Source organism: Tamandua tetradactyla, chromosome 7 (assembly GCF_023851605.1).
Source record: "Tamandua tetradactyla isolate mTamTet1 chromosome 7, mTamTet1.pri, whole genome shotgun sequence".
NCBI lineage: Eukaryota > Metazoa > Chordata > Mammalia > Pilosa > Myrmecophagidae > Tamandua > Tamandua tetradactyla.
This window is the reverse complement of record NC_135333.1, coordinates 82,444,332-82,463,255: the sequence shown is the minus strand read 5'-3', so window position 1 is coordinate 82,463,255 and position 18,924 is coordinate 82,444,332. Positions and strand designations below refer to the sequence as shown.

The 18,924-nt window shown below is 38.7% G+C and overlaps 1 long non-coding RNA gene and 1 pseudogene across 2 annotated transcripts in view; both read right to left on the bottom strand.

The window, feature by feature from the left end:
* Positions 1-16,942, bottom strand: part of LOC143689831 (uncharacterized) — a 133,500-nt gene extending 116,558 nt beyond the window's left edge. For both annotated transcript variants that reach the window (XR_013178932.1, XR_013178933.1), the window contains exons 1-2: positions 16,865-16,942; positions 16,707-16,771 (exon numbers count right to left, since the gene is read on the bottom strand). This is a non-coding gene — a long non-coding RNA (uncharacterized LOC143689831). The remainder of the gene's footprint in view (positions 1-16,706; positions 16,772-16,864) is intronic.
* LOC143643009 (U6 spliceosomal RNA) lies at positions 12,776-12,871 on the bottom strand (annotated as a pseudogene).
* Positions 16,943-18,924: the final 1,982 nt, after the last annotated feature.

Below are 18,924 nucleotides of genomic sequence, written 5' to 3'. Positions count from 1 at the left end.
AAAAATAATCACTCTTCACCCTGTTTTCCCACTTTTGCTGGTGTAAACTTGGGGCTTGAATAATTTGCACTCACATAGGTTTATGAAAACACGAAGATTTTCTTTGGAATTGCCACTCAGTCATCAGGAAGCTTGCATGTGCTCACTTTTGTCACCTCATTTCTCACTGCCCCAATTCTTACTGCCCTCCCTCTTGCCTTCTCAACATATACAGTCACAAGGTGTTTTGGCACTAATATTTTACTGGGGAGGCCTGAAACTGCTAAACCTCTCATTTCATACCCTCCGACATCATATATTGATCATATTTTTATATTATTATGTCATATATCATATATACGTATATGCTACACAAAGTAGTAATACCTTAAGGAGCACTGAAAAGCTTAAGTTAGCTAAAAGAGCTGCAAAAACAAAACCAGTGATTTCTTGAGTCCAGGTCAGGGGGTGATGGGAGAGAGTGTTACAGTCTTACGAACTTTGACATATAGTAAAGTAGAATGGCTGTGAGAAATTGTTACTAAGTATCCATTTGGATATTCAGTATATATTTCTCAGTCTTTTCCCCTATGTATGACCCCAAAATGTCCCATTCACCATACCTTTTTTCAGACTTTATGGATCTAATCCCTGTTAATTTGCTATCAAAGGCCAAACTAAACTTTGGCTACAGTTAATCTGACAAACACCATGTAAACTCACCCAAAGAGGCAGATTAGGGTGTGATTGAGAGAGGATTGGAACTGGAGTGAACCTATGGTTTTTGATAAACAGGTTGACGATAACTATAGGTTACAAACAGGTTGATGATAACGCACATATGCACACACGCACCCCAAGAGAAACAGAGATGTAAATGTGTGAGTGTATGCATATTTACGTTCCCTAGGACTGCCCAATGAGAAGGCCTGGAAGCAATGACTTCTTAATAGCAACGAGTGTCCATATCTTGGTTTCTGAATACCATTCTCAACTAAAAAGAAACTAAGGCTTCTTGGATAAATGGCTGATTAGAAGAAGAATTGGAAAGGGGAAGTACAGAATGAGCCTAGGTCAACTTGTTATGGCAGGGAAGAAGGATGTGCACAGAGAATGATGGGGGCATGTCAAAAGGACACAGAAGCCAGCTTCCACAAATTGGGGACAATTTGAGCATCATGTTAAATAAAGGCAGTAATGGATTATAAGCCACTGAATAAAATAGAAAATAAACATATTTAAATGCACAGATAGATAAATTGCAAGTTTGACAAGGAAAGAGATATTTTATGTAATCTCAAAGTACCTACCCCCAAAATACTTAATACAAAGGGAAAGAAGAGTAACTTTACAGCAGAGAGCTCTGATAGATACTGCCTTTAGAGATCAAAGTAAATATCAACAGCAATGAAACAATCAAAATCACATGCCACATTACAGGATGCAACAAGAAGTTCTTGGCATTATTTCTGACATGTTTATATCAAAGATGCATAACTGAATGGAAGCATGAAGAAATACCAAACCACCAAATTGAGGAACATGCTTCAAAATAATTGGCCTTTTATTCTTAAAAGTGTCCAGATCATTAAAATTAAGGTAAAATGGGAATTATCCCAAATTCAAGGAATTTGCCAACAAATGCAGTGAGTGATTCCAACCTGGATCCTTTGCTATAAAGGGCATTATTGGCACAACTAGTGAAACGCTGATGAATTTTGAAGATTATACTGTAATAATGTATCAATGTAAATTTCCTGATTTGATGGTTAAAATTTTGTTATGTAGGAGAATGTCCTTGTTAGTAACACACACTTAAATATTCAGGGGTGAGCAACACATTCTCAAAAGACTTAGGAGAAAAAATAGTTCTGGCACTGTACTTCCAACTTTTCTGAAAGGCTTGTGCTTATTTCAAATTAAGTCTGTCCAAGCATTTGAATAAGTTATTTTCAAAATGTTCATAAATTAAATACAAAACCAATTTTTCTATGTCTGATCCATTAACTCACTATTTGATTAGAAAACATTATACTGTATCTAGAAAGCAGTACAATCATTATTTTTTCTATTTGACATGATTCATTTGACAAATAGTTAATGAATATATATATATATATATTTGGCTTTAGGTACTAAGGTTAGAACAGAGAACAAGGTAGACAATGTCTTGGGCCTATTGAGTTTACATTCTGTGCTGAAAATGGACAATAAATAAGTAAACAATTTCAGATGGTGGCTGTGATATGAAAAAAATAAAACAAGGTAATAGGAGAGGAAGTGGGTAGGGGAAGAAGAGGGTGAATTTAAAGAAAGTAGTCAGAGAGGACCTCCCTGGAGAGGTAACATCTGAATAAGAAAACTAAGAATGAGAAAATCTGTCATAATACAATCTAGGTGGAGGAAATACCAGGTATAAAGGCCCTAGGCAAGAATGAAGTTGGTGTTTGCAGGAAGAGAAGGGCAGCCAGTGTGGTCAGAATGCAACAAATGAGGGAAAATAAAAAGAAATGAGGTCTGGAATGAGATGTGGGAGGAAAACCATACTGAGCCCTACAGGTCACACTGAGAAATTAGGGTTTTATTCTAAGACCGTGAATTACCATGAAAGGGTTTTGACCTTTCATAATATCCGTTATCTTTAAAAGATCACTTTGTCTATGTAGACAAATGGATTGATTGCAGGCATGCGAGAAAGGTAGCAAGGTGAAAAATTAGGAAGCTGTTACAGTCCAAATGAGAGATTTAGTATAAACAAATAAATAAGGTAACGATTGAGACATAAAGAAGTAGATGGATTGGGAATGTATTTTGAACTTGAAAACCTCACATACACTTTTCTAACACTCCATATATTTGGGGGTGAGAAAATACTATGTATTTGAATTTACTTCTGTCTATTTTAGCACTTAACTCTCAAATATTGACAGGAATGAAATAATTAGGGCCTTATGTCCTAGTTAGACCAAAAGCAAAATGAATCTAGTGTAAAATGAAAGTGCAAAAATAAAGGACTCCTTTCCCTATTTGCAGATGATATGTTCCCATATACTGAAAATCCACAATAAAGCTCCTAGAATTAATAAATGAATTTAGAAAAGTGGCAGGGAACAAGATCAACACCCCAAAATCAAGAATATTAATACACAAGTATGAGCAACCAGAAGAAAAAATTCCATTCAAATTACCAACTAAAAGAATCAAATACATAAGAATAAATCTAACCAAGGACTTGTACCCAGAAAACCACAAAACATTGCTAAAAGAAGTCAAAGAAGACCTAAATAAATGGAAAGACATTCCATGTTCATGAATTGAAAGACTAAATATTATTAAGATGTCAAAACTACCTGAAACAATTTATAGAGTCAATGCAATCCCAATCAAAATTCTAAAAGCCTTCTTTGCAGAAATGGAAAACCTATCATCATATTTATGTGAAAGGGTAAAGGGTCCCAAATAGCTAAAACTATCTTGAGAAGAGGAATGAAGTTGGAGGACTCACACTTTCCAATCTTAAAACTGATTTCAAAGCCACAGTAATCAAAACAGAATGGCATTAGCACAGGACAGACATATAGACCAGTGAAATAGAATCAGGAGCTCAGAAATCAACCTCACATTTATGGTCAACTGTTTTTTGGGAAAGGAGAAAAGACCACTCACTGGGGGAAAAAATATTCTCTTCAACAAATAGTGCTGGGAAATTGGATTTCCATTTGCATAAAAAAGGAGGACCCCATCTCATACCATATATAGCTCTCAACTCAAAATGGATCAAAGACCTGAATATAAAAGCCAGAACTCTCAAACTCCTAGAAGAAATTACAGGAAAGCATCTTCCCTACCACAGGACTGTGTGATAGATAATGGTTTCTTAGACTTCACACCCAAAGCAAAAGCAACAAAAGAAAAAGCAGATATATGGAACCTCAACAAAATTAAACACTTTTGTGCCTCAAAAAACTTTTCATGAAGCTAAAGTGACAATCTACACAATGGAAGAAAATATTGGAAACCACATATCCAATAAAGTTTTAAAATCCAGGATATATAAAGAAATCCTTCAACTTAAATACAAATGGGCAAAAGACATGAACAGACATCTCTCCAGAGAAGATTTACAAATGACCAGAAAGCACATGAAAAGACGCTCAACATCATTAACCACCAGGGAAATACAAATCAAAACCACAATGAAATACTATTTCATACCCATTAGAATGGCTGCTATTAAAAATAATAGCAACAAACACAGAAGGGAAAATATTATATCACTGATTTGAAACAGAGTAAGCAAACTCATGGAGTCTTGGTTAGGTTCGTGTGTCAACTTAACAAGGTGGTGGTGCCCATTTGTCTGTTTGGGCACATGCTGGCCTGTCTGTTCCTATGAGGACATTTCATAGAATTAAATCATGATCACAATGGCTGCATTTGTAATCAGCCAAGGGGAATGTCTTCTGCAATGAGTGATGCTTAATCTAATCACTGGAAGTCTTTTAAGGAGGATTCAGAAGAGACAGTCTCGCTTCCTGCTTCGGCCAGCAAGCCTCTCCTGTGGAGTTTGTCCAGACCCTCCAACTGAGTTGTCAGCTTCACAGCCTGCCCTATGGATTTTGGACTCTATGTTCCCATGGTTACATGAGACACTTTTATAAATTTTATATTTACAGATATTTCCTGTTGATTCTGTCTCTCCAGAGAACCCTAACTAATACAGCTTGATACCAGGAATAGTTCTTAAGAAACAGAATCTTAAAAATGGGTTTTTATGATTGGTTTTCTACTCAGACTGCGCTCTGATTCCTGTAATTAGAATGACACTGCCAATCCATGGGGTGAATTGGCAAAAGAGATAGTTAAAATATCACCATTGGATTCTTCTAATGCTTCACTCGTACAAAGCCAGGCTCTGGGGAATAATGTTTTTGACACCTTTATGGAGTTTTGTGGAAATAGGAAGTAGAGAGATGTTGGTGGGTTGTTGTTAGATACACTGTATACATTAATGACTGAAAGAGATGGGCTTAAGTCTTCAAATGAGAAGCTTATGCACCGTCTGACAGATGTAAGCACTTCTATGAATCCTAAAGGAAAATCTTCTTTCCTGTAGCCATAAACATGAGAGTTCTGAAGATCAGACTCCAAATCTTATTGTTAGAGTAGCAACTTTATAACATAAACTGAAATCTCAATCTTGCATAGTGTCTGCCATTAAAGTGAGGGCATTGATTGGAAAGGAGTAGGTCCCTGAAAAATGGGATGGTGACATATGGATTGATAATGATGATGGTGGAGAGGTTGAACCCCTAGGACATGCTGAGTCTTCTCTAGATAACCCTGTAATAGTCTACCCTGAGGACATAGCTTCCCCACCTCCACCCTGTCCTGAGGAGTTGGCCACCCAACCTCCACCTAAAGAGATTAGCCCTAGAATGATTAATTTTGTTTCACCAGATGAAACTGCAAATGAAGGCCCTGTAGCAAATGGCTTGGAAGATATTTCTAATTCTTTTCATGACCCACCCCCATAACCCCTCATTTCTTCCAGACCTATAACTAGACTAAAGTCCCAACAGGCACCTAAAGGTGAGGTACAAAGTATCACACATGAGGAGGTACACTATAGTCCAAAAGAACTGTGAATTTTCCAATTTATATAAATAGAAATCAGGGGAATCTGTGTGGCAATGAATTTTAAGGGTGTAGGATAATGGTAGGAGGTATATAAAACTGGATCAAGCTGAATTTATTGATATGGGCCCACTAAGCAGAGATTCTGCATTCAATGTTATAGCTTGAGGGGTGAGAAAAGGCATTAGCAGTTTGTTTGGATGGTTGGCTAAAACATGAATCAAAAGGTGACCAACATTATCTGAGGTTGAAATGCCAGATCTGCCCTGGTATACTGTAGATGAGGGGATCCAGAGGCTTAGAGAGATTGGAAGGTAAGCATGGATTTATCATGGAACCCCTGCTCTTACACCTAAGGAATGTCCCGAGGATGCACCTTTTACCAGAACTCTGAGAAATAAATTTGTGAGATTAATGCCACCATTTTTGAAGAGCTCTGTAGTTGCACAGATATTACTGTGGAACTGCTGTCACTGAGCTGGAATTCTTAAACACAATGGGGATGACAGGATCCCGATTTGGCAGAAGCTCAGGTGGTAGCACTTAATTGCCAAAGACAAAGTAAATGTGGGTATCATAATAGACAGCAGACTCAAAGCAGAGGTCAAAATAATCTGACTCACAGAAACTTGTGGCATTGACTAGTAGATGATTCAGTACCTAGAAGTACAATAGATGGGCAGTCTACTAAATTCTTTTTTGAGCTGTATAAATAAAAGAGCTCTGGGTCAAGTAAACAGAAGTTACAAAAACGCAAAGTCACGGACCTTTAATCAATTTCCAGGCTTGAGACAGTTTACAGACCCAGAGCCCCATGAATGAGAGGGAGGCCAAGTCCCTTTGGGGGAAGACCCTGTTACACTGCCACATATTTATATTGTTAATCTTCCTCCAAGTCTTCCCCAAGGAGACTGATGGCCTTTTACCAGGGTAACTGTGCACTGGGGAAAAGGAAATGATCAATATTTTGGGGATTATTAGACACTGGTTCAGAAGCAACATTAATTCCAGGGGACCCAAAATGTCACTCTGGTCCACAAGTCAGGGTGGGGGCTTATGGAGGTCAGGTGATCAATGGAGTTTTAGCTCAGGTCATCTCACGGTGGGTCCAGGGGGCCCCCAGACCCATTCTGTTGTTATTTCCCCGGTTCCAGAATGCAAATTGGAATAGACATACTGAGCAACTGGCAGAATCCCCACACTGGCTCTCTAACTCGTGGAGAGAGGGCTATTATGCTGGGAAAGGCTAAGTGGAAGCCACTAGAACTGCCTCTACCTAGCAAAATAGTAAATCAGAAGCAATGCCAGATTCCTGGAGGGACTGCAGAGACTACTGCCACTCTTAAGGACTTGAAGGATGCAGGGGTGGTGATTCCCAACACATCACCATTCAACTCTCCTATTTGGCCTGTGCAGAAAACAGATGGGTCTTGGAGGATGAAGTGAATTATCATAAGCTCAACCATGTGGTAACTCCAATTGTGGCTGCTGTTCCGGATGTGGTATCATTGCTTGAGCAAATCAGTACATCTCCTGGTACCTGGTATGCAGCTATTGATCTGGCAAATGCCTTTTCTCAATAGCTGTTAATAAGGACCACCAGAAACAGTTTTCTTTCAGCTGGCAAGGTCAGCAATATACTTTCACTGTCCTATCTCAGGGTATATCAACTCTCCAGCCCTATGTCATAATCTTGCCCGCAGGGACCTTGATCATTTCTCCTTCCCACAGGACATCACACTGGTCCATTATATTAGTGATATATCATGTTGATTGGACCTAGTGAGCAAGAAGTAGCTACTACTCTAGACTTATTGGTAAGGCATTTGCATGTCAGAGGATGGCAGATATATCCAACAAAAATACAGGGGCCTTCCACCTCAGTGAAATTTCTAGGTGTCCAGTGATGTGGGGATGTATTGAGATATCTCTTCTAAGGTGAAGGATAAGTTGCTGCATCTGGCCCCCTCCTATGTCAAAAAAAGAGGCACAATGCCTAGTTGGTCTCTTTGGATTTGGCAACAATATATTCCTCATTTGGGTGGGCTACTTGGCCCATTTATCAAGTGACCAGAAAAGCTGCTGATTTTGAGTGGGGGCCTGAACAAGAGGAGGCTCTGAGATGGGTCCAGGCTGCTGTACAAGCTGCTTTGCCACTTGGACCGTATGATCCAGCAGATCTAATGGTACTAGAAGTGTCAGTGGCAAATAGAGATGCTGTCTGGAGACTTTGGCAGGCCCCTATAGGAGAATCACAACACATACCCTTAGGAACTTGGAACCTAGCCTTACCATTACCACCTGCTGCAGATAACTACTCTCTTTTTGAGAAACAGCTTTTGGCCTGCTACTGGGCCTTAGTAGAGACCGAATGCTTAACCACAGGGCACCAAGTTCCCATGAGACCTGAGTGTCTATCATGAGCTGGGTGTTGTCTGACCCACCAAGCCATAAAGTTGGGCATGCACAGCAGCACTCCCTCATAAAATATAAATGGTATATACAAGATAGGGCCAGAGCAGGTCCTGAAGGCAGAAGTAAGTTATATGAGGAAGTGGTCCAAATGCCCATGTTCTGCATGCCTGCCACATTACCTTCTCTTTCCCAGACCAGAACTTTGGTCTCTTATGGAGTTCCTTACAGTGAACTGACTGAGGAAGAGAAAACTCAGACCTGGTTTACAGATGGTTCTACATGATATGCAGGTACCACCTGAAAGTGGGCAGCTACAGCATTACAACCCTCTTCTAGGTTGTCCCTGAAGGACAGTGGTGAGAGGAAATCCTCCCAGTGGGCAGAACTTCGAGTAGTACACCTGATTGTTCATTTTGTTTGAAAGGAGAACTGGCTAGAGGTGTGTTTGTATACTGACCTATAACTGTTGCTAATGGTTTGGAGGGATAGTCAGGAACTGGATAGAGCATGATATGAAGATTGGTGGCAAAGAGATCTGGGGAAGAGGTATGTGGATAGACCTTTCTGAATGGACTAAAAACATGAAGATATTTGTGTCCCCATGTGAATGCACACAAGAGGGTGAGTTCAGCAGAGGAAGGTTTTAATAATCAAATGGATAAGATTACCCATTCTGTGGATATCAGTCAGCCTCTTTCCCCAGCAACTCCTGTTATTGCCCAATGGGCTCATGAACAAAGTGGTCATGGTGGTAGGGATGGAGGTTATGCATGGGCTCAGCAACATCAATGTCCACTCTCCAAGGCTGACCTGGCTACAGCCACTGCTGAGTGCCCAATCTGCCAGCAGCAAAGACCCACACTCAGCCCCTGATATGGCTACATGGTGGCAGACTGATACATTGGATCACTCTCTTCATGGAAGAGGCAGCAATTTGTTCTAATGGAATAGACATACTCTGGATATGGGTTTGCTTTACCAGCATGCAATGCCTCTGCCAAAACTACCATCCATAGATTCACAGAATGCCTTATCCATCATCATGGTATTCTACACAGCATTGCTTCTGACCAAGGAACACACTTCACAGCAAATGAAGTGTGGGAATGGGCACATGCTCATGAAATTCTCTGATCTTATCATGCTCCCCATCATCCAGAAGCAGCTGGATTGATAGAACGGTGGAATAGCCTTTTGAAAACTCAATTACATTTCCAACCAGGTGGCAATACCTTGTAGGGCTGGGGTAATGTTCTCCAGGAAGCTGTGTACACTCTGAATCAGTGTCCACTGGATGGTGCTGTTTCTCCCATAGCCAGGATCCATGGGTTCAGGAACTCACTATTACCCCTAGTGATCCAATGGGAAAATTTTTGCTTCCTCTCCCTGCAACCTTGAGCTCTGCTGGTCTACAGGTTTTAGTTCCATAAGGGGGAGTGCTTCCACCAGGAGCAACAACAATGATTCCATTGAACTGGAATCTAAGACTGCCACCTGGTCACTTTGGGCTGCTCATGCCCCTGGATCAAAAATCCAAGAAGGGGATTACATTTCTGGCTGGGGTGGATTGACCCTGACTATCCGAGGGAAATAGGACTGCAACTACACAATGGGGGTAAAGAAGTTTTCCTGGAATACAGGAGATCCCCTAGGGCATCTTTTAGTACTACCTTGACCTGTGATTAAGATCAATGGAAAACTACAACAACCCAATCCATGCAGAACTACCAATGGTGCTGAAACTTCAGGAATGAAGGTTTGGGTCACCCTACCAGGCAAAGAACCATGGCCAACTGAAGTGCTTGCTGAGGGTAAAGGGAACATGGAATGGGCAGTGGAAGAAGGTAGTGATAAATATGAACTATGACCATGTGATCAGTTACAGAAATGAGGACTGTAATGCTGTTGTGTTCATGTTATAGTATTTAAATTGCAACATATCAAGTTTAAAAATGAATATTACCCAAGGACTCACACCCTATTCTGGGGAGAGCTAATGCATTTCCGGTTGTACACAGGACAGTTGAGTATTATTAGGTGAGGAAATAATGCGTATTTTATCGTTTTCTATTTTGAGGTTAAGTATGGTTTAAGTGATATGTATAGCGGCCAAGTTGACAAGGGTTGGGCTGTCATGGTCAGGTTCATGTGTCAACTTGGCCAGGTGGTGGTGCCCATTTGTCTGGTTGGGCAAGTGCTGGCCTGTCTGTTGCTATGAGGATATTCCATAGAATTAAATCATAATAACACTGGCTGCATCCATAGCTGATTGCATTTGCAATCAGCCAAGAGGAGTATCTTCTGCAATGAGTGATGCCTAATCTAATCACTGGAAGGCTTTTAAGGAGGGTTTAAAAGAGACATTCCCCCTCCCTGCTTCAGCTGGTAAGCCTTTCCTGTGGTGTTCATCCAGACCCTTCATTGGGGACACCAGCTTCACAGCCTGCCCTACAGATTTTGGACTCTATGTGGCCACGGTTACGTGAGACAGTTTTATTAATTTCATATCTATGGCTATTTCCTGTTGGTTCCTTTTCCAGAGAATGCTAACTAATATAGAGTCAAAATGTAGAATGGGTTTGGAGTAGGGAATAGGGATTTAAGACTTAAAATGCATAGGGTTCCTATTTGGAATGATGGAATGTTTTGGTAATGGAAGGTGGTGATGGTAGCATAATATTGGGAACACAATTAATATCACTGAAATCTATATCTGAATGTGATTAAAATGGAAAATGTTAGTCAGTATATATGGTAACAGAATCAATTTTTTTAAAATTCATGGAACTATACAACTCAAATAGTAAACCCTAATTCAAATCATCATGAACTTTAGTTAATAGTACAATTATAAAAATGTGCTATCATCAAGCGTAACACATGTTCCACACCAATGCAGGATGTTTGTGGTGGGTTGGTGTATGGGTATTCCATATTTTAATCATGATTGTTCTGTAAACATATAATTCTCTAAGAAAGAAAAAATAAAAAATAAAATAAAAAGAAAGGGCTCCTTTTGATATGCACTTCTTTCAATATATATGGCTATGTATCCTGGTGTAAGAAGTCATAAGTAGTATTAATTTTCATCCCAAAGAAGTACTGAATGACCCAAAATGGCCATAAATTTGTCGTTTGAGGCAAGAAGGGAAAGTGCATTTACAATGGAACATGTAATGAGAAATTAGGAACTGCCATAATCCTGAAAGTTTGAGTGGAGAGTAGAAATAGAAAAACAGAGAGCTTGAAGAAAGCAGAATAAAGTCAGCCCTACACTCTGGAAACTTTATTAAAGGATACAATGCCATTATTAAATAGGAGAAAGGCATGTTGAGCTAGCAGATTTGACTAATGCCTGGTAAATTACAAACCTGCAGTCCACCCTAACCTACAAACAGACTTTGCAATATCCATTGGTCTACCCAGGTTAACTTTCCTTCCTGAAAGCAATGTTCTTTAGGAAGGGTGAAAAGGGATTCCTTTTATTTAAAAAAAAAAAAAATCTGGCCTTATCAATACTCTGCCAGATAAGGGGCAAAATCCATTCCTCACCAAGTTATTCTTCTAACAGCAAATTAAATTCACAGATTATTTCATACCCCAACCTCATCTACAACAAATTTCGAGCAATACACCACAAAAATGCATATAGTAAAATATCAGTGATAATAATAGTAATAAATCACTCCTGGGAAAATATAAGACATAGAGGATAACAGGCAAGTTAGAATTTAAGGGTTAATTATGACTACTGAATCATTTTATAGATATTCCTTTTTAATTCTGGTATATAAGAGTAGACAGAGGGAGATACTTGAAATCTCTGAATGATAATCCAGCTGCCCTAATCTCTAACAATCTTTTATCTTTTGCCTTTGTAAGTGTAAAAGTCTGGTATCCATTTTTAGTTTAGAAATTTGTAATCACAAGGGTAACCTTCTAATACTAATGGAGGAACTTAAATCAACTGGGAACTAACCATTAACTTGATTCTAACACAGTTCCCCTCTTTTACATTTGTAAATTGTTTCTACCTATTATAGTTTGCTAGTTGCTGGCATGTAATGTATCAAAATGGAACAGCTTTTAAATAGGGGAATTTATTGAGTTGCATGCATACAGTTCTAAGGCCATGCAAGTCTATAAAAATATCCAACTTAAGGCACCAGTGAGAGGTTACCTTCACTCAAGAAAGGCCGATGATGGGGGAGGATATGGCTCTGTGGGTGTACAAGCCTGGGGGGCGGGGCCCCGGTGTCCTTATTGTACTTTTGATTTGCTTTCCTCTGATGAATAACAATGGTGAGCATCTTTTCATATGCTTATTGGCATCTATATATCTTCTTTGGAGAATGGAATTAAGATATTTTGTCCATTTTTAAATTAGGTTATCTTTTTATTATTAAGTTGTAAGAGTTCTTTATATATTCTAGATACTGGTCCCTTATCAGATATATGATTAGCAGATATATGATTAGATATATGATTAGTCCCTTATCAGATATATGATTAGCAAAAATTTTCTTCCATTCTGGGGGTTGTCTTTTCACTTTCTTGTTGGTATCCTTTCAATATCAAAGGTTTTAATTTTAATAAGTCCAATTTATCTATTTTTTCTTTAGTTGCTTATGCTTTTGGTTTCATATCTAAGAAACCAAAGCCTAACTCAAGGTCACAAAGATTCACACCTATTTTTTCTGCTAAGAGTTTTAGCTCTTACATTTAGACCTTTGATACTTCTTTAAAAAATATGGAACTGCTTTATCATCTATATGCAGGGGCCATGCTAATCTTCTCTGTATCAGTCCAATTTTAGTATATGTGCTGCCAAAGCCAGCACCTTCTGATCTTTTTGATTTAATGTTTATATATGGTACGAGGTAGGGGTCCAACTTTATTCTTTTGCATGTTAATATATATATTTGTCCCAACCCCATTTGTTGAAAAGACTATTTTTTCCCAACTGAATTGTCTTGGCACCCTTGGCAAAAATCAGTTGGCCATAAGCTTAGGATTTCTTTCTGGGTTCTCAATTCTACTATATTTATCTATATGTCTGTTTTTATGCCAGTACCTCACTGTGTTGATTACTGTAGCTTTGTAAGAAGTTTTGAAATCAGGTTCAAAAGTTTTGAACCAACTTTGTTAATCTTTTTCAAGTTTCTTTTGGCTGTTTTGGGTCTATTTTTTTTTCCATGTAAATTTTAGGATCAGCTTATAAATTTCTGCAACCAAAAAAAAAGGTTGTTGGGATTTTGATAGGGACTGCATTGAATCTGTAGATCAATTTGGAGAGTATTGCCATCTTAACAATATCACATCTAATGTTTCATGAACGTGGGATGTCTTTTTCATTTAGGTTTTCTTTAATTTCTTTTGATGATATTTTGTTGTTTTCAGTGTACAAGTCTTACACTTCTTTTGTTAGAGCGTATTCCTAAGTATTTTATTCTTTTTAATGCTTGTGTTACTGTATTTTGATTTAACTTTATGTTGTCTACTCCCCTCTTCCCTATTGCTCCTCATCATCTAGACTGAGGACAGGGGACATTGTCCCCACAGGGCCTGGCCCCTTGGCAGTATAATGCAGTGCAGTAAATACTTTATGGTATTATTTTTTGTCTACAGTGCCCTTGTGAAGAAGGCTTGGTAATTATTGTCCCTTGCTAGCGGTTGAAGAAGCCAAAGCACGGGATATTTAGGTGACTTGCATTTGGCACAGAACTGGTTAATGGTTAGCAGCCGAGGTAGGACCAGAATTCCAGTCTGATTCAGGGTTCCCAAGGTTCACTGCTCTTCCCAGCCATCACCTTGCACAGAACTGACACACTAGTCTTGCCACTCTCTCCCCTACCCTGCAGGCTTGTACCTAGGTCTTTACTGCTCTTATATGGAATCCCCAGAGAAGCAGTAAGGCTGATATCACAAGAGTTGAATATTGGGGCCATTTTCTGGGCCTTTCTAATGTGCCAGTCTCTCCTATGTATTTCTAAAATATTTCACCTCACTGAGTTTTCATAGCAACTCCACAGGATAACTTGGCAATCTGAATTTTATAGATGAGGAAATTAAGGCTCAGAAAACTATGTAAATCTCCAAGTCACAAACATGGTGGTTTGGAGCTATGTACTCCAGACAAATATGGTCTTAATCTACTTCTGCGGATGTGAACCCATTGTAAATAGGACCTTGTGATGAGGTTACTTCAGTTAAGGTGTGGCCCAGCTGAATATAGGTGGGTCTTAGAAGCCTTGTAGAAGAAGGCTGCAGAGAAAGGGAAAGCCAGAGGGAGCCTCCAGAAGCTGAATGTTAATGGAACACAGAAGAAGGTGGAGAGGCCACCATGTTTATTGCCATGTGACAGAAGAGCCAAGGACCAAGGATCACTGGCAGCCAGCCCCAGAATGACATGGTCTTCTGAGAGAAAGCATTGCCATGATGACAGCTTGATTGTGGATTTCTAGGCTCAAAACCATGAACTAATAAATTCCTATGGTTTAAGCCAAAAAAAAAAAAAAAAAAAAAAAAAAGAAAGGCCAATGAAGTTCGGGGTTTCTCTCTCAACTGGAAAGGCACATGGTGAACATGGCAACATCTGCTAGCTTTCTCTGCAGAGTTCTTGTTTCATGAAGCTCCCCCAAGGGCGTTTTCCTCCTTCATCTCCAAAAGTTTCTGGCTATGGGGGCTCTTATGGTTCTCATGGCTCTCTCGCAGCTCTGTCACTCTCTCCAAAATGCTTCTTCTTTAAAGCATTACAGTAAACTAATCAAGTCCCACCTGGAATGGGTGGAGTCACATCTCCGTGGATATAATCTAATCAAAAGATTCCAACCTTCTTTGTTGAATAAGAATTAAGAGAAATGGTTGCTCCCGCAAGATTCTATCAGTATTAAGACACATTTTTTCTCCAGCACATAATTCTTTCAAAACAGCACACTGCCTGTACTTCCTATTGAAATGTAATGACTCCATCTCCCCTTGTTCAAATCCATAAGAACCTTGGACATCTTAGACTTGGGAAGACAGATTTTTAGGCTCAGAGGCATCTGATCTCCTGCTTCATGCCTAGTAATTAACTCTTTATTTCTTTGAAACCCCATTGTCTCAGGAATCAGTCATTTGAATGCATTGGAAAGAGAATCCACTGCCTTTGTCCCATATCATGCGTGGGAAGGGCATAAATTGAGTGTTCAAGCCCTAATTCATTTTTCTCTCTAAACTTACTAGTAGACAAAGAGAAAAGGAAATTATGACTAGTTTTTATTGTGAGAAAGTGAGAAATAAAGATGTAAAGTTCTTCAAGGAAAGCAGAACTTTTCTTAGCACTTAGAGCTAAATGGGAATTTCTTACAGGGGACTTTCCTAACGGTGGCACTAAGCCATGTTGTAGGCTACAGCCTTGATATTCCCACTACAAATGTGGTATTGGATTTCATAAGGATGATTCTTACAGCACTCCTCCAAGACATGTAGGAATAACATCTCAGTGTAGGCAACACTTCAAAAGGTGGAAAGATGGTGCAAACTAGCTAATTAGCATTCCTGTTTTGCCAAGCATTCTCTTTCCCATCTTGCTGGTGTAACTCAGCTTCAGAAACTTTTATCAAATTTGGTGATACTGATCAAGAAAATTTAAAAGAAGCCAGAGCAAGAGTTCTTTAGTTCCTCAAGACATAGCAGGTCTTATATTTAGCACATCTTCAACAAAAAATGTAAATGATGAGGCCTGAAAAAAGCTGAATATTTCAAAGAACAGTTAGTTGCTTGATGATCATTGTATCTAAAATGATTGCAGTGCAATTAAGATGAGAGAGAGAGAAAAGTTTAGCTGGAAGTGTTCTAAGATAAGAAAATTATACCAGGTCTGGCTCTCTAAATGCATGACCTTTGAAATTCATTTACCATCTGTGGCCCCATCTCCAAAGTATCTAAAAGATTCTTTAGGTAAAAGTTAGATTTATATAAGGAAATGACAAGAAACAGGGAAATTGAATTCCTTTCATCACCATTAATCACCATTAATCCACTAGTTCTAGGAATTTTAGCTAAACAATATTCTTAACACAACAGAGCACATGAACAATGGGCAACCAGATGGGACAGTTCATTTGAGAAGTTCTCACTTCCCAGAGAGTTACAAACAAGAATGGGGGTGGAAGGGAGAATAAGAGTGAATGAATGAAATCCTACTCTGGATTCAATTAATTCTAGGAGGATGCAGGAAAGGCAAAATAAGAAATATGAAATATGGGATGTTCAACAGATGTTTCTGCTTTTGATTACATACAAAGTGGAAGTATTTCAACAATCAAGCAATGGAACAATAAAAACTAACAGGCAATTTTGTCCACATGTTTAAATAGAGATGCAAACCTTACTTATTTTTCTCCAGTTGTTTCAAGGAAGAGATTCTCCTAGTCTGCTGTATGGTAATGAGGTAGGGAACACTTTATGCCTTATATAGGATCCAAACACAATTCAGTAGTGCTGTTTGAAATCTGGTTAGTTGAACAGTTAGTGGGTCTAGAAAAAGATCACTTAAAGGAAAATCAGTTAAAAGGGTTGCCTCCTTTTGTAAGAAGACAATAAATCATTATGGTTAAAAGTAAGAATCTATAATCAAGTGCCTAAGTTTAAATACTGGCTTGCTAGATGACAAAAAGCAAATTACTTACCTCTTTACACCTTTGATTCCTCATCTGCAAAATGGAGACATCATCCTGCACATCATTGAGTCACTCTGAAAATTAAATAGCATAACCTAGGTAAAGTGCTTGGAATGGGTTTTGTATTATAGTAAGTGCTTATAAATGTTCATTGCAATGATTTTTACCTTTGGCAGAGTATCTCTTGGTTACTTAGCTCTGCACATAGTCCAATAGGTGGTCCCACTAAGTAACTCCTGAAAAACTCCTGAAAAAAGCTTGTGTTGACATAGTCTGAGCTAGGCTTAGTCTGCTAGAGCTGCAATGGCAAATACCACACAATAGATAGGCTTAAACAGCATTTATTGTCTTATGGTTTTGAAGGTTAGAAGACTAAAATCAAGATTTCATCAGGGTTCACTTTCTTTTCTGAATTGGTAGCATTCTGGCAATGGCAGTCCTCCATCACATGGCAACGTCTTTGGTCTCCTCCTGTGTCTTTCTTTGACTTCTGGCTTCTTTATCTTCTTGCTTCTCTGGTTTCTGGCCTCTCTATACTAGGCATCCAAATAAACATGGACTAAAGCCCACCCTGATTCTGTTTGGCCTCATGTAAATAGGATCGTAGAAGTTGCTATTCACAAGGAAGTCCACACTTTGACTTCCAGTACATTTTTAAATAGTTCTATTCACAAGTGTGCCCACACCCACAGGAATGCAGATTAGGATTAAGAACATGTCCTTTGTTAGAGACATGATTCAGTCCACCACACAATCCTTCCCATTCTGAAATGCTGTTATTTATTCTAAATAAATTCTGTCCCACAAACATTTTCCTCTCAAAAACTTCATTTCGACATTTCAAATACAGTTTAAATTTATTTTAACTAGCTAAAGAGCATTCCATCCTACATAAACACATTTTAAAAATAATAATTAAAAGAAACAATGAGATTCCATATGGGGAAAGAACACAATGAAAATGTGTTCACGATCTGAGCATCATAAATTATAGTTGGAATGTTTGCACAGCAGTGCTATTTAATTGGTTTACTATCTGTCCAGAATTGTGAGCAATATAAGGGGAAGATTGCTAGGCTATTCTTTTAATCCTGTGGGAAGTTAGAGAAACTTTGTCTCAGAAGCAGTTTAGTTTATAGATGGAGCCAATTGGTTTACCTTTAATTTGATGGACTGGGAAAAAGAGTGGAAAGTTCCAGACACAGAGAACAGGAACTTCTGCACATTCTGTATACATCGAGAATGTGGCTACAGTATCCAGAAAAGGATGCAACCAAAGTTCACAAGATCAGACAATAAAAAATATATATAAAAAAAAAAAAAGCAGAAATGTACCTCCTGTTCCCACAGTGTAACATAATTCCCATCAGTGGATACTCTTCGGTGGTTCAGCCCAGATTAAATCTCCCACTCTAACCCTAGGGAAACTTCTTTTCCTTGAAAATAATGTTCATGACCCTCATCCACCTTGAAGATACAAGACTAAAAATCCACAACTCCCCATATGTGGTAGGTTTGTATGTATACCGAGTCACTGCCGTTACTGTAGACAGTGTAGCATTACCTACTACTGAAACCTTATGTTTCTAAATCCAGGTAATGAGGGGATGATAAAATTCCAAAACATAAAGACCATTTCATAGCTAGACATATAGCAAAAGGGCACTGGATTCTGTGTCTGAACTAGATTCAAGTCCTACCTTTACTGCCAACTTCATCATCTTGGGCAAAGAGCAAATTCACTCCCAGCCTCAATTTCCTTGGATGTAAAGTAGGTATAATAATATCTTACCTCAGAGTTCTTAAGAGGATAAAGAAAGATGTGAAACTTCTCTGTAAAATCTAACATAACATGCTGTCAGAGCCTGATTGAAGCAATAATTGTTTTCTATGGAGTTCCAAGAGTCATATTTTATCTTCCTCAAAGAGTTATGACCTCCTTAATATTGTTTTCCCATTTCTTTTGAACTCACCAATTTCTTGAGTGATATCTTCATAGCGAGAAAAGAAATAACACTGAAGTGTAATTCTCAGGTTATGCTTTCTTCCATGATCATTTAAACTCTCTGATCCCATTTCCTTTGGCTCAGAAATTTATTTTTTCACATAGCAAGAAGTCCAGAGGTAGGGGAGGTTTCAGGGTTAATTGATTCAATGGCTCAAAAATATCATCAGAGATCACTTTCTCTGCTTTATTGCCCAAAGCATCAAATTCATCCTCAATGGT